The sequence below is a fragment of the Lemur catta genome, chromosome 7 (genome assembly GCF_020740605.2).
Source record: "Lemur catta isolate mLemCat1 chromosome 7, mLemCat1.pri, whole genome shotgun sequence".
NCBI lineage: Eukaryota > Metazoa > Chordata > Mammalia > Primates > Lemuridae > Lemur > Lemur catta.
The window spans coordinates 105,932,438-105,945,635 of record NC_059134.1 but is presented as its reverse complement, the minus strand read 5'-3'; positions in this window follow the sequence as shown (position 1 = coordinate 105,945,635).

Here is a 13,198-nt window from a genome sequence, read left to right as displayed (position 1 = left end):
GCCGCACAGGGAAGCCGCCCCGCCCTGGGGACGTGGGTCCTGCTCAGGGACTCTGGGCCCAGGGCTCTGGACCCGCCTGGGCTGTGCCGTCTCCGGAAGCCAGTCCCGCGCTGGGGAAGAGCCCGCGTGTCCCTCCTCTCAGGGGGGCCTGGCGGGGCTGTTTCTTCGGATCCGGGGACCCGGGCTCAGCTCTCAGGTCGGCAGCGTCCTTTTCCGTGTAAGGCTGGGCTGGAAGATTCCAGAACTGACTGAGACAACGGACTGTAAGTGCTTTTGCCAAAACGTTGCTAGTTGTTCCCCGAGGAAGGTCCGCTCCTGTGATAACAGGTGTCCGTTCCAGGGCTTTCCCACAGTCACCGGGTGGGAGGGTGGACAGACAAACACAGGATGCCCAGTGACACTCGAGTCTCAGATAAGCAAAGAATACCTTTGAGTATAACTGTGTCCCGAGTGTGACATGGGGAACTATCACATCTGCACTCAGGACAGTGGGACCCGGCAACGCGCCCAGTGCTGTTCCTCCTGTCGCCGCCTGGCGTCACTGTTGGGAGCCGTCCCCACAGTCCCGCAGCTGAGGGGGCTTCCAGGCAGCTGCAGGGACCCTGGCAGAGGCCCTCCAGGGAAGAAGAGAGGGTGCCCCGCCGGGCTCCCTGCCCGCAGATCCTTGCCACCTGCCCTCCAGGTCCGCTCACGCTGAGGAACGCCCCTGGGGAGCAAGTTCCCAAACGGCCATTGCCCGAGGTCAAGCAGTCTCGGTGAGCCCCCCTGGACCCAGGCCAGCAGGCTCGGGAAGGGGTGTAGACACTAGCTGGCAGGGGTGACTACCTCCTGCGGGGTACGTTGGGGACCCCCGCCCCCGTGCCCTGGGGCCGGATCTCAGGGAGGGACACAGCTGACCAGAGAGCAGTCCTGGGTCTGCCCCACTGGGGCCGAGGCAGTTTCCTGCAGCCCCTGTGCCGCGGGCACGGCAGGTGCGTGGGGGTCCGGGCTGGACACAGCTCGTTACACGCTGCAGCCGACTCCGGGAACGGCCCGCGGTCAGCCCCTCCCTGGGTCAGGGGAGGACTTACTGACTGACTTACTTTTTCACTTCGGGGACTTCTTGACATTTGTGGGCCTTTGTTCTTCTCAGTCCATTGTTTACCTGTAGGGTCACCACCTTGCACAAAGTGGACCAGGACAGAGCAGGCAGGAGGGACTCCCAGAACCTTCCAGCCACTCCATCAGCACAGCAGCGTCCTGGTACCCCCACCAGCGAGCAGTGTTGGAGCGTGTCCCCTGAAATGCGTGCACAGGAGTAACGCACCCGCATGCCTTTCTAGTCAGGCTACATATTGCTAATTTAGTTTTCTCATCTTTTTGGCTGAGAACACACATAAATTTTTTCAGATGTTCTCCTGTGCTCCACTTAGGGATGAAGCAGGGAGACCCTTCCTTAACTGTTGTCGGTCACAAATTGTTCTTTGACATTTTGATGAGCCTCCTCTGAGCAGGTGCACACGAATGCACACACGCACACAGCTCTGCACAAAGTCGCGAGTGTTCACACAGGGCCTGAGTCCAGGCTTGGCCCGTGGATCCCAGAATACGAACCCAGTAGAAGAGGGGCCCCTGGGAAGACAGAGCGGAAGTATTCCTGCTCAGCATTCGTGGTGGCCGTCCCAGGAGGGGGGGACAGATCACAGGGTTCTCCCTCCTCCACCCCCTGACACCACAGCACAGTGGCCGACAGGCGCAAGGGCAGCGTTTTTCTACACAGTAAAGGGCTCAGTGCTTGAGCACAGAGAGTGACAGTGTAAGGACCCGCAGACAGAGCTGCATGTGACAACGTCAGCGACACAGACTTGCGTGTAATGGAGGGAACAGATGGCACTGATGGCATGGGGCTGGACGCTGGGTCACAGAAGGAGTGTGACACCTCTCTCTCCCCCTGTCATCAGGCCCCTTCTGTGTGAAACCAGGTGCCACGCCAGGCCCACCCGCCAGCACCCACGGAGGCGCATCAGGGAAGCGGGTCCCAGCCCCCTCGTGCCCGCAGGAGATGCAGCCCCTGCGACATCTTGACTAGAACCTCGGGAGAGACCCCAAGCCGGGACCCCCAGGAACACAGAGAGCTTGACAGAAAAGACCGAGAAGGAGGTGAGCGCCCACAGGCAGAAGCTAGAAACAGCAGCACACGGGGAAGCCAAGGATGAGAAGGAAGGAGAACAAACGTGACAGACTGGAACAAAGTGGGAGCTGCTACCTGACAAAAGGTAACAGACAAGTCTCTAAAAATCTGCGCTGTGAGAAGGAAGCAAGATACAGACAAACAACACGCCAACTGGGAAAGGATAAATAATCCCTATGCACCAGTGTTTATAAAAAGGAACACTGGGAACAACTTTTGCCAGTCATTTTGAAAATCAGAGGAAATGGATGACCTCCGAAAAAAGGTAAAATGGTAAGGTTTATACAAATAGATATTGAAAACTGGACCAGACCGATAACCACTAAGGACGTTGATGACCAGGACGTGTCCTGTGCTCCCAGCGTCCAGGCCCGGATGGTTACAGGTGGATCCAACACAGCCTCCTCCCTTCTTTCAATCTCGGGGTAAAACAAAAGGCAAAGCTGAGCACGTCCTTCCACGAGGCTCCTCTGCCTCAGATTTCAAAACTCAGTAAGGACCATAAAACAAAGAAAATTCATCATTAACAATGCACAATTTCTAAACCGAATATGAGAAGAACCGATATGGTCATTAAAAATGACATCAGAATCAAACAGTGTTCACTCCAATAATACCAGGGTGGCTCAGCACCAGATCATGTGATTCGTAACAGCAGAAAAATGGCTTGAGGGACAGAAGAATTCGCATGATCCCTCTCAGCAGGTGTAGCAGAAAGTTTGATAAAATCCGCTGTGACGTCCCTGCCCAGAAGCTGAGGGACAAAAGGTCCCTTTAACTTGATAAAATCTATCAATCAAACCCCCATAGCAAGCATCATGTTTAATTAAGGAACTTTAGACACATTCTCTCTAAATTTTTAAATAAGATCTAGATACCTTCGTCACCGCTGTGGGAAAGGACAGATTATTAGTCACTTGCAGATGACAAGTTCACCTATGAAGGAGACCCTCAGAATGGACAGAGATAAAATTAGAACAGGAATTCAACAAGTTTACAGAAAAGCAGGTCAATATCCAACAACCAACAGTCTCCTACAGAAGGGACTAAAAATGAGATAATGTCGAGCTGAAAAAAAGGACAATTGTCCTCTGTGTAGCAATGTTCCTAATCTGCCAAGACCTCACCCGAACTGCTGGGCAGGGCAGAGACCTTCAGGGATGGGATGCACCTGGTGAGAGACGTTGCCACAGAGACAGCAGGAAGCATGTGTGACGGGGGACATCGCCAGTCCGCGACGATAGCTATGGTGACAGCTCACAGACACGGCGTTCCCCTCCCCCCCTCCCCCGGCAGGAATTCTGACTGTGTTTGTGCATTGCCTCGTTTAATCCTCACAGCAAACCCCCCAGACAGGTGCTGTCTTTACTCCTTTCTTACAGATGGGAAGACTGTGGCACCCCAAAAGCCTGCACCCCAGTCACACGATGCCACAGGAGGGAGGTCACGCTGGCGTGGACCTCGCGGCGGGCTGGTGGGGGCCCGAGTGGGCCCGTGACTCAGGGTAAGGAGAGCGTGGGGTCGCCTGTGTCGGCCAGCGCCACACACGAGGGAGAAATGGGACTAGGTTTATAGAAAGATGTGATTTAATTTTTAGGAATGTAAATTCAGTATTCTGCAAGAGAAAGGAATGAAATAAGATCTGTTGCACAACACGTATATCAATTTAAAGCTAAATTTTAAAAACAAAATGTTTTTGAGGATGTACAAATACATACGGATGTATTTGAAATATATTAGAGTCGGTTATTGGGTTCATTTTTAGGGCAGAAAGGGGCAGGAGTAGGGACTGGGGAAGACAGGGGGACCATGGAGTGAGAGACCTTGCGAGGACAGCGAGCCCCAAATGGCAGGGGTGGTAATTAGGGAGCGTTAAAGGTGTCTTGCTCCTGCTCTCCTGGGGACAGTGAGATGGCAAGGGGCCCTTCCAGAAGCCCCTGCTGGGCGTGGCCATGTGATTGGCACGAGGCAGTGGGCGGAGAGCCCGTTGTGCCTCTGCAGTTTCCCACATTCTCTTTCTCGCCCACGGGGACCAGCCGTGTGCCCAGCAGAGGCTGCAGCTCTGGTCTGAGTCCCAGAGTGAGGAAGCCCAGAGCAGGGCCACCAGCTGACCTGCAGTGGCTGTCACATGAGCAGAAGGAAACCTGTGTTGTGGGAAGTCACTGAAATGTGGAGGTGGCTTGTTTGGGCGGCATAATTGGTCTGTCCTCATTGACCCAGAAACCTCCCAGACAAAGCACAGCGCGGTGGCTGCAGTTACTGGCAGGAGGTGGGTGGAAGGGAAACCGCCCAGAGGCTGGAAGGTGGTTGTGATGCACTTGGGGAGACTGTCACAGGCCACGCATCTCTCGGGAGAGGTCAGAAGGCATGGTGCCACTTCTGTGTCAGTTGTTGCAGCTGCACTTGTCAACGCATTCTGAGAAAGGGGCTGGCAGAGAAGAACTGGCTGCTTTGCAGGCAGAAGGAAAGATTAGAGAACACCTAGAAGTTTGGGAACCCACAGAGTTGGCAGTCCTGGCTGGTGCAGGGTGACACTGAGAAGCCTTTGAGCATCATAGGACAATGGTTGTGGTGTTAATTAGTCATTCCTGTGCCTAAGGACGAGGGACATCCTAGCCCGAGCCCAGGGCTGTCCGTACGTCCTCCTCGGTCTAAGGTCTCTGCACGTCTTTGCCGTTTCCTCATTGGGTTGTTTTAGTTTGTTGATTTGTTTGTTTTCATGCATGTTTTGCTTTTGAGTGTGAGAGTTCCTTGTATATTCTAGACTTACATATTCTAGGCCTTTGTCAGAGATGTGCCTTGTGACTGTTTTGGCCGTGGGGCCATGGTGACGGGCTGCCCGAGTCACAGAGTAGGAAGCAGACCCCAGGTGTCTCGTGACGGGAGGAGCAGGAGCCGTTTCCACCTCTGAGGTCGTGTCTGGCTTGTTCTGCAGCATAACCACCCGCCCTGCGGGCACTGGGCAGGCCACGGGCTGGCAGAGACGGTGCCAGGAAAGGCGCTTGCCATGTGGATCTACAGCAGCCTACACTGTGTGAGAAAGCGTTCTCCAGAAAGCCAGAACACGTCGCAGTGTGACAGGTAGATGACAGATTTACTGTGGGGAAGGACCTCATGCAGCCCCCGAGGCTGAGGAGTCCCGTGCCCTGCTGTCTGCAGCCAAAGACATGGGTCGGCTGGGGTGTAACTGAGCTCGGGTCCAGGGGCACCAGGGCAGTGGGTGGTGCGAGTCTCCATCCACGGGGAGGAGAAGACGGATGTCCCTGCGCAAACAGTCAGGCAGAGGCCACGTTGTCCCTTCCTCTGCTTCTGTTCTGTTCAGGCCCCCATGGATGGGACGAGGTCTGCCCACGTGGGGACCATCTGCTTCACTGCATCACGGACCCAAATGCTTATCTCATCCAGAGACACCGTCACACCCCATAGACAACGGTTGGCTCGATACCTGGGCACGCCACCATTCACTCAAGTTGACAGGTGGACGTATCCATTACATACACCACCCTGATCAAAGACTTCAATATGGATGACAGAAGTTTATAACTCATATAGAAAAATGCATTTATCATCTCAGAGAAGTATATCCTAAGTAAGGCCCCAAATTTTCTAATTATGAAAATAAAGATGGATGAATTGGTAAATTAAAATTTAAAAAACTCAAGAGTTTCTGTTCGACAAAGGAAACGGTCAAAGGAACGTCAAGACCAGCCGTCAAGTAGGAGGTTCTTGCATAGAAACCACCAACGCTGGCTCAGCACGCAGACGGCACGCTGAGCTCATGCAAACCAGCAGGAAAGGAAACAACTCAACAAAAAAACAAGGAACAGATGTGGGCAGGCAACGTCCACAAGAGACAAAGGCCTTGTTACTGTGGTCACTGTCCCTGAGCCAGACTCCATCTCCCCGGGTGCAGGGCTGCAGGGAGACCGTAGTCCTCAGTCAGAGCTCCAGCCCCGCTCCGGCCTTCTCTGCCAGGTGCACCACTGAGGCTCTCTCCGGGCCCTACCGTGTGGCTGGTCACATGTCCCTGTGTCTGGTGCACCATGCTGGGCTCAGGGTGGAGACAGGAAGGGCTCTCTGCTGTCATGGTCCAGCCACAGGCCTAGGGGGGCTATCGGTACCTGAGCCTCAAGAATGGGGCTTTTAGAGCAGCTCTTGACATCCAGCCTTTGTCCTAGTTCTCCACGTGGCCCTGGGCAGCAGTGTCCACCCTTCCCATGGCACTAGGACATTACCATTTGGCATTAGGGTTGGGTCCTGGCCCAGGACCCGTTCCTGTCCTATCTCAGGCATTGAGAACTTTTCCATTTTCTGGTATGTCCCTGTCCTCAGCACATGTGCCTGTGCTGGTGCCTTATGGAAAAGATAAAAAGACCCAAATTGAACTTCCGGGATGAAAATGACAATGTGTGAACTTAAAAATACATTGGATGGAACTAACGGCAGATTCTATTTTGCTTAAAGAAAAATACATGGATCTTGCAGAAAGCAATAGAAACTGCCCAGAATGAATCACGGAGACAAAAGAGAATAAAATATCTGAAAATGCAATCAATAGGCTGTGTAACAACTGCAGTCTATCTAATGCACTGGGAGTTGGACCCGGCAAAAAAAGAAAAGACAGAAAATATATTTAAGGAAATGTTCCTACATGCTCCAATATTCATGAAAACAGCAAACCCATAGTTCAAATAAGTTTGGGAAACCCAAACACTAAAAACATGAAGGAAAAAAACTTCAGGCACAAAATGATTAAATTCTTTAAAACTGGTGACACAGAGAAAACCCTACGGGCAGCGGGGGAAAGGCATGAGGCCGTGGGAGGCGGGGCAAAGGCACAGGACAGCAGACGTCTTCACGGAAACAGTGCCAATAGCAGGACGCTGGAACCCGGTCTCCAAAATACTGAAGGAGAAAGTGGCAACCTAGAATCTGACACTAAGCAGACGTGTCTTTCAAACGCAGGTGACAAGGACTTTCCAGACACTGAAATGCTGAATTCGTCATCAGATTTACATTTCCAGAAACAACGACAGATGCAAATATGGTCCACACAGTGACAGACAGACCTAACATGATAATTATGTGGGAAACACATGAGAATTCTCTTGCTACTTAAACATCTCCTTAAAATGTGATTGTTTAAACAACAGCAACCATGAGGAGTGTGGGTTTATAACATGTGCACGTAATGTGTACGCCAAGATAGCACAGAGGCATAGCAAGGACAAGGGCAGGTGTGTACAGGAAATGCATGGCGCCGTGTGCGAACTCATGTAGGAATACTTGGCGCTGGGCTGAGATGAATTAAAGATAAATGCGTTCAAATTTCCATCAGGAATTTTGTTTCTTTAAAAGTTCGTTGAGACTCCCACTTCTGCCCAGAGAGGGAGAAACAGAGACCAGCTTCTCAGAACATCTCAGCCAGTGTCCTCCATCGCGTTCATACCCCAAAAAGAAAACTCCCATGATGCTCTCAATGTCTGCAGAAAAATCCATTCCTGATAAACACTCTCAGCTGACCAGGAGGAGAAGAAAAGTCCTCAACTTGATAAACGGCCTCTATGAGAGGACCCCAGCTGAGGTCCCCACCCGCTGTGACAGCCAAATGCCGTCACCACGACAGCGGGAACAGGGCCAGGACGTCTGCTCCCCCCCATCTGCTCCAGGCTGCACTGGGGCCCGGCCGGCGCGGTGGGGAAGGACAGAAGCAGGTTGGGAAGCCCCAAGGCTGTCTCCACAGCAGACACGTCAATCTGTAGAAACTCCCACCCTCTCTGTTCAACACCTGTTAGAACCAATAACAGCAAAACCAGAGGGTACAAAGTCAAGACCCAAGAACAAATGCTATTTCTACGTACTAACAATCAACCTAGGAAAATAAAACTCTAAAACGATATAAAATACTTAGGAAAAAAATTAACAAGGTACGTGCAAGAACTCTATATTAAGAAGCCCCAACAATTGCTGAGAGAAGTTTCAAAAGACGGAAATGAATGGACAGAGACACATCTCGTGCCGTGTGGAGGGCTCCTTGTTGCTAAGATGTCATTTCCCTGGTTGACACGTAGACTCCACACAATGCTGCCCTAAGTCACAGATGGATTTTGGGGGGTGAGATTGGCCAGTGGGTTGTAAAATTTAGTTAGAAAAGCACAGGAACTGGAAGAACGTAACAATCTGGAGAAAGAAGAGTGCGGGTGAAGGTCTCAGAGTCCTCGACCCCACAGCTTCCCATGGCGTCTCAGGACAGCGTGTCCTGGCAACCCCACAGCTTCCCATGGCATCTCGGGACAGCGTGTCCAGGCGCCGGGAAGGGGCGAGTGCATGTGCGGAACAGAAACAGGCTCACACGTGTGTCCTCACCTTCCTTGAAGGCCCTCAGGACTTCAGTGGGACAAGGAAGTTCTTGTCCTCAAATGCCGCGGAAACAATTGGATAAATGTGGCAACACGAACACCGGCTGCCTCCCACGGCACACAAGAATTAGTTTCAGATCCATCCTAGGACGAAACACGAAACCCAAACTCCACCGTTTCTAGAAGCAAAGCTAGGAGATTTTTCAGAGAGGTCACATCAAAGACAAAGTGTTCAATCACACTTCACAATCAAAAACTCTTCCCTATCAGAAGAAATTATTAATAAGCTACTAATAAGGTAACCCCCTTCGAGGAGAAAATCACCTGTGTGTGTATCTATCTATCTTTGCCAAAGCGCTTTATGTTGCCAGAACTAAGAGCTCCAACTCATCAATAACAAAAGTGGACAGTTTTAACAACCCTATTTAACAAGAAATTTGTATACATAATAACCACGCGAGAAGATTCCCACAAACATGACTCATCAGAGAAAGGCAAACCGACACCACCGTGTGACACGGTTTCACCCCCACGCAGACGCTGGAATGTCAAAAGCCGACGGCAGCCACGCTGACAGCCACATGGAACAACCGCGGCTCCACCCGTGGCTGGGCACAGTCGGAAACGGCATCACCAGTTTGAAAACCGTCAGTGTCCCATAAAGTTAAACTCACGCCCGCTACGGTCCAGCAAGTCCAGTCCTACGTATTTACCCAAAGAAATAAAAACTAAGTTCACAAAAGGACTTGCACACAGATGTTTCATCTGTCACAGCCCCGAAACCGAGAGCAATTCACGTGTCTGTGCACAGGACACGGGAACACTACTCAGTGATTAAATGACGAAGGACACGTCACGGATGTGCAGAACAACGTGACAATGTCACGAGATAGAAACCAGCGCGAATGTGTGGAGATCTCACGCACACGGTGCTGGGTGGCAGACCAAAGGCGGCAGAGGGCCTGGCCTGGCTGGGCAGGAGGGGGACCTTCCGGGTGACGAAATGGTCGGGGTCCCGTGAAGGCCACATAGGACACGGTTCGCCAAACTCATGAGCTGTGTTCTCGAAAGATGTGCACCTCATGGATGTAAGTTTTAACTCAAATAAAAATTAAAAGTGTGTTTTTGGAAAACTAAAGTCATTAGAAGGGTTGGCTGATCACACATTGTCCCTTCAAAGACAGTGAATCTCAAGTGCGCGAGTTGACTCATGGCATTTGCAAACATTCCAAGGAAAACTGCCACTCCCAAGCCTGGAAGGCGGGTTCGCACCTGCGCGGAGCTGCCACGAGCAGGTGAGTCTGCTCCTGCCTGGGATGGGGGGCCAGCCAGGAGGGAGGGAAGAGGAGCCGGGAATGTGCGATTGGAGTAAAGCCCACATTCCTCAAAGTTTTGTTTTGCAAGTTTAGCAAAACAGGTACACAAGTAGTGTGGAGTGCCGGAACTAGAGATCGTCTTCTTCCAGCTTAACGCCTTTTTGATTTTTTACAAAAATGATAACGAATTGATTTTTAAGGAGGGAAATAAAAACACCGTGCCCAGGAGTTAGAGGATCTATTTCAATAAGGAGAAATGGGACACTGAGGACAGTGGGTCACCAGCCAGCCCAGCCACGACCGTCCCAGGGGTCCGGGCAGCCCCTGAATGGGCAGCTCAGCCGCTTCTCCAAAGGGAAACAGCTTCCAGGAAAAGCCCAAATTTAGACACGAAAGACAGCGGTCATGGCAGCTGACGCCACAGTGAAGAGACAAAAATAACACTTGTGCAGGTGAAATGGCGTAAACACAAGAGGGAAGTAATCATGGGTTCAGTGTAAACACCTGGGCCGGGGTATAAAGGGCCCGGGCTCAGGAGGCTCCACACCTGCATCCTTCTCCCACCTGCTCCTCCTACCTGCTCCTCCCAACTGCTCCTCCTCCACCCACCAGAACCATGGGCTGCTCTGGCTGTTCCGGGGGCTGCGGCTCCAGCTGTGGGGGCTGCGGCTCCAGCTGTGGAGGCTGCGGCTCCAGCTGCTGTGTCCCTGTCTGCTGCTGCAAGCCCGTGTGCTGCTGTGTGCCAGCCTGTTCCTGCTCCAGCTCTGGCAAAGGGGGCTGTGGCTCCTGTGGGGGCTCCAAGGGGGGCTGTGGCTCATGTGGGGGCTCCAAGGGGGGCTGTGGTTCTTGCGGAGGCTCTAAAGGGGGCTGCAGTTCCAGCTGTGGGGGCTGCGGCTCCAGCTGTGGGGGCTGTGGCTCCAGCTGCTGTGTCCCTGTCTGCTGCTGCAAGCCCGTGTGCTGCTGTGTGCCAGCCTGTTCCTGCTCTGGCTCTGGCAAAGGGGGCTGTGGGTCCTGTGGGGGCTCTAAGGGGGAGTGTGGGTCATCCTGCTGCCAGTCCAGCTGCTCCCAGTCCAGCTGTTGCAAACCCTGCTGTTCCCAGTCTAGTTGTTGCCAGAACAGCTGCTCCCAGTCCAGCTGCTGCAAGCCCTGCTGTTCCCAGTCCAGCTGCTGCAAGCCCTGCTGCTCCCAGTCCAGCTGTTGCCAGCCCTGCTGCTCCCAGTCCAGCTGTTGCCAGCCCTGCTGCTCCCAGTCCAGCTGTTGCCAGCCCTGCTGCTCCCAGTCCAGCTGTTGCCAGCCCTGCTGCTCCCAGTCCAGCTGTTGCAAGCCCTGCTGCTCCCAGTCCAGCTGTTGCCAGCCCTGCTGCTCCCAGTCCAGCTGTTGCAAGCCCTGCTGCTCCCAGTCCAGCTGTTGTAAGCCCTGCTGCTCCCAGTCCAGCTGCTGTGTCCCCATCTGCTGCCAGTGCAAGATCTGAGGCTCTGGCCCCAGCCCTCGATGTCCCCTGCGAGTCCACATCTCCCGACAATGGCAGGAGACCCCCAAGACCCCTCCAGCTCACCTCTGGAGCCTTCCTCTGCCAGCATGTGAAAGCTGAATCTCTGCACTGAGGGAGACCCAGTGCTCCTGCTGTAGGAGACAGACAGTGTTCACCTGGCGGGGTCAGGCGTCTCCTGTCCTCAGGGAATCAGGAGTCCCATTTCTTGGCTCCCCATGTCCTGCCTCTGAGGCCCCGGGCCCTGCACCCTGCCGAGCTCTGGCTGGACCTGGACTCAGGGACATGAGGGGCTCCCGGCCACGCACCCTCTGGAGCTGCTCCACCTCCCAGACCTCCTCCCCGCCTGCCTGCCCTGGGACACCAGCGAGACCCCCGTGCTGGGGCAGGCGGCAGCCAGTGGAGCCCCCAAACCTGGGACCCCCGGAGCTGTCAGCCCCTTTTGCCACAAGAGCTGGTCGAGCCCCAGGACATCTCTGCTCGCCCTGCCCTTTCTGCCTGTGTCTGTTGCGGCAGGAGCCGCAGCCTTGAGTCCTTAATAAACCTCCTGCGCCCACACTGCTGTCTCCTCCTTGTTGGTTATTCTAATGTCTTCTGCGGAAGTCGCCAGATTCAAAGTAGCACCACTTGTATGAAACTGGCAAATGCAGCCAGGCGGCCATCAGGGGGTGGGGGCTGTTGAGCCCAGTTTTCCCGATAACAGGGACTAGTTCTAGATCCCAAACCGCAGGACCCTGCGTGAGTCACACGGCACAGCTGGCAGCTCAGGGACAGCTCACCGCTGGGCAGGACACTTGCCCACAGAGTTCCTGACGCCGGGGTTCCACGTCCTGCCCAGCAGCTGCCGACTGTCCCCAGGCAGCAGCCCTCGGCCCCGTGCGTCACTGTTGGCGCCAACGAGCTTCCTTTAGAACAACCTGTGCAACCTCCTCCTTCCCACCGAAACCCCACGGAGCTCTGGCTTCTCTGCACTGACCGGAGCACCCTGGTCGGTGCGGGCGTCCCGGACGCCCCCTGCTTCCTGGGTCCTGTCCCAGATGAAACGCATCTTCCTTGGGGATTTGTCTTTCTCTGTCTTTATATCGACATTGATCAGAGTCCTCCCGTCCCCGGCCTGATTCCGCCCGTGACGCTCCGTGTGCAAGGCACGTCACGAAGCCTCCGCCGGCCCCTCCGCTCCTGTGACCGCCCTCACGGCACCTGCACGGGGCAGGCAGAGGACGGGGCCGGGGAGGAAGGAGCAACACCACCTTGCGCCAGAATCTCAGGGCGTTCGGGAGAATCTGGAAACTGAGGCAGCAGAGAGAGCACAGGAGACCAGTAGCCCCGTGCTGTGTGGAGGAGGTTTGCCAAGAGAATGTGCGGTTCAGGCTCCAAATGACCTCCGTCTGGCGGGGGACAGGGCCCTGGGCCACGTCTCGGCAGAGAAGTTCCACCTGTGGCCTGAGGGCTGCGGAGGGTTTGGCCAAGCAAAGGGAGGCCGAGTGTGGCGCGGGGTGGGGGCTGCAAGCTCTGGGGGCGTTTGACTTGTCATGAGGGGTCGGGCAGAGTCTGAACAGGCTCCTTCTCATGGATCGGGAGCCTTGGTGTCACAGGAAGGTGTCCTGAGAACTAGAATCCAACCCGTGGAGAGCACTGAGAAACTGAGGCGTGGCACCGAGGTGACCAGGTGCAGCCGTGCAGACGCCAAGCTGGGGGCCGGTGGGGAACGGAGCAGAGACGCTGCAGGGACACGGAGGTCAGCGGGGGCACAGTTTGAGCAGCCAATAACCGACAGGACCAGGAGAGGTGGCAGGAGGTAAGCGCAACCCAGCAGGACAGACCGCAGGCTGCTTCGTGTGTGGCCGGGTCCCGCCAGAGGGGC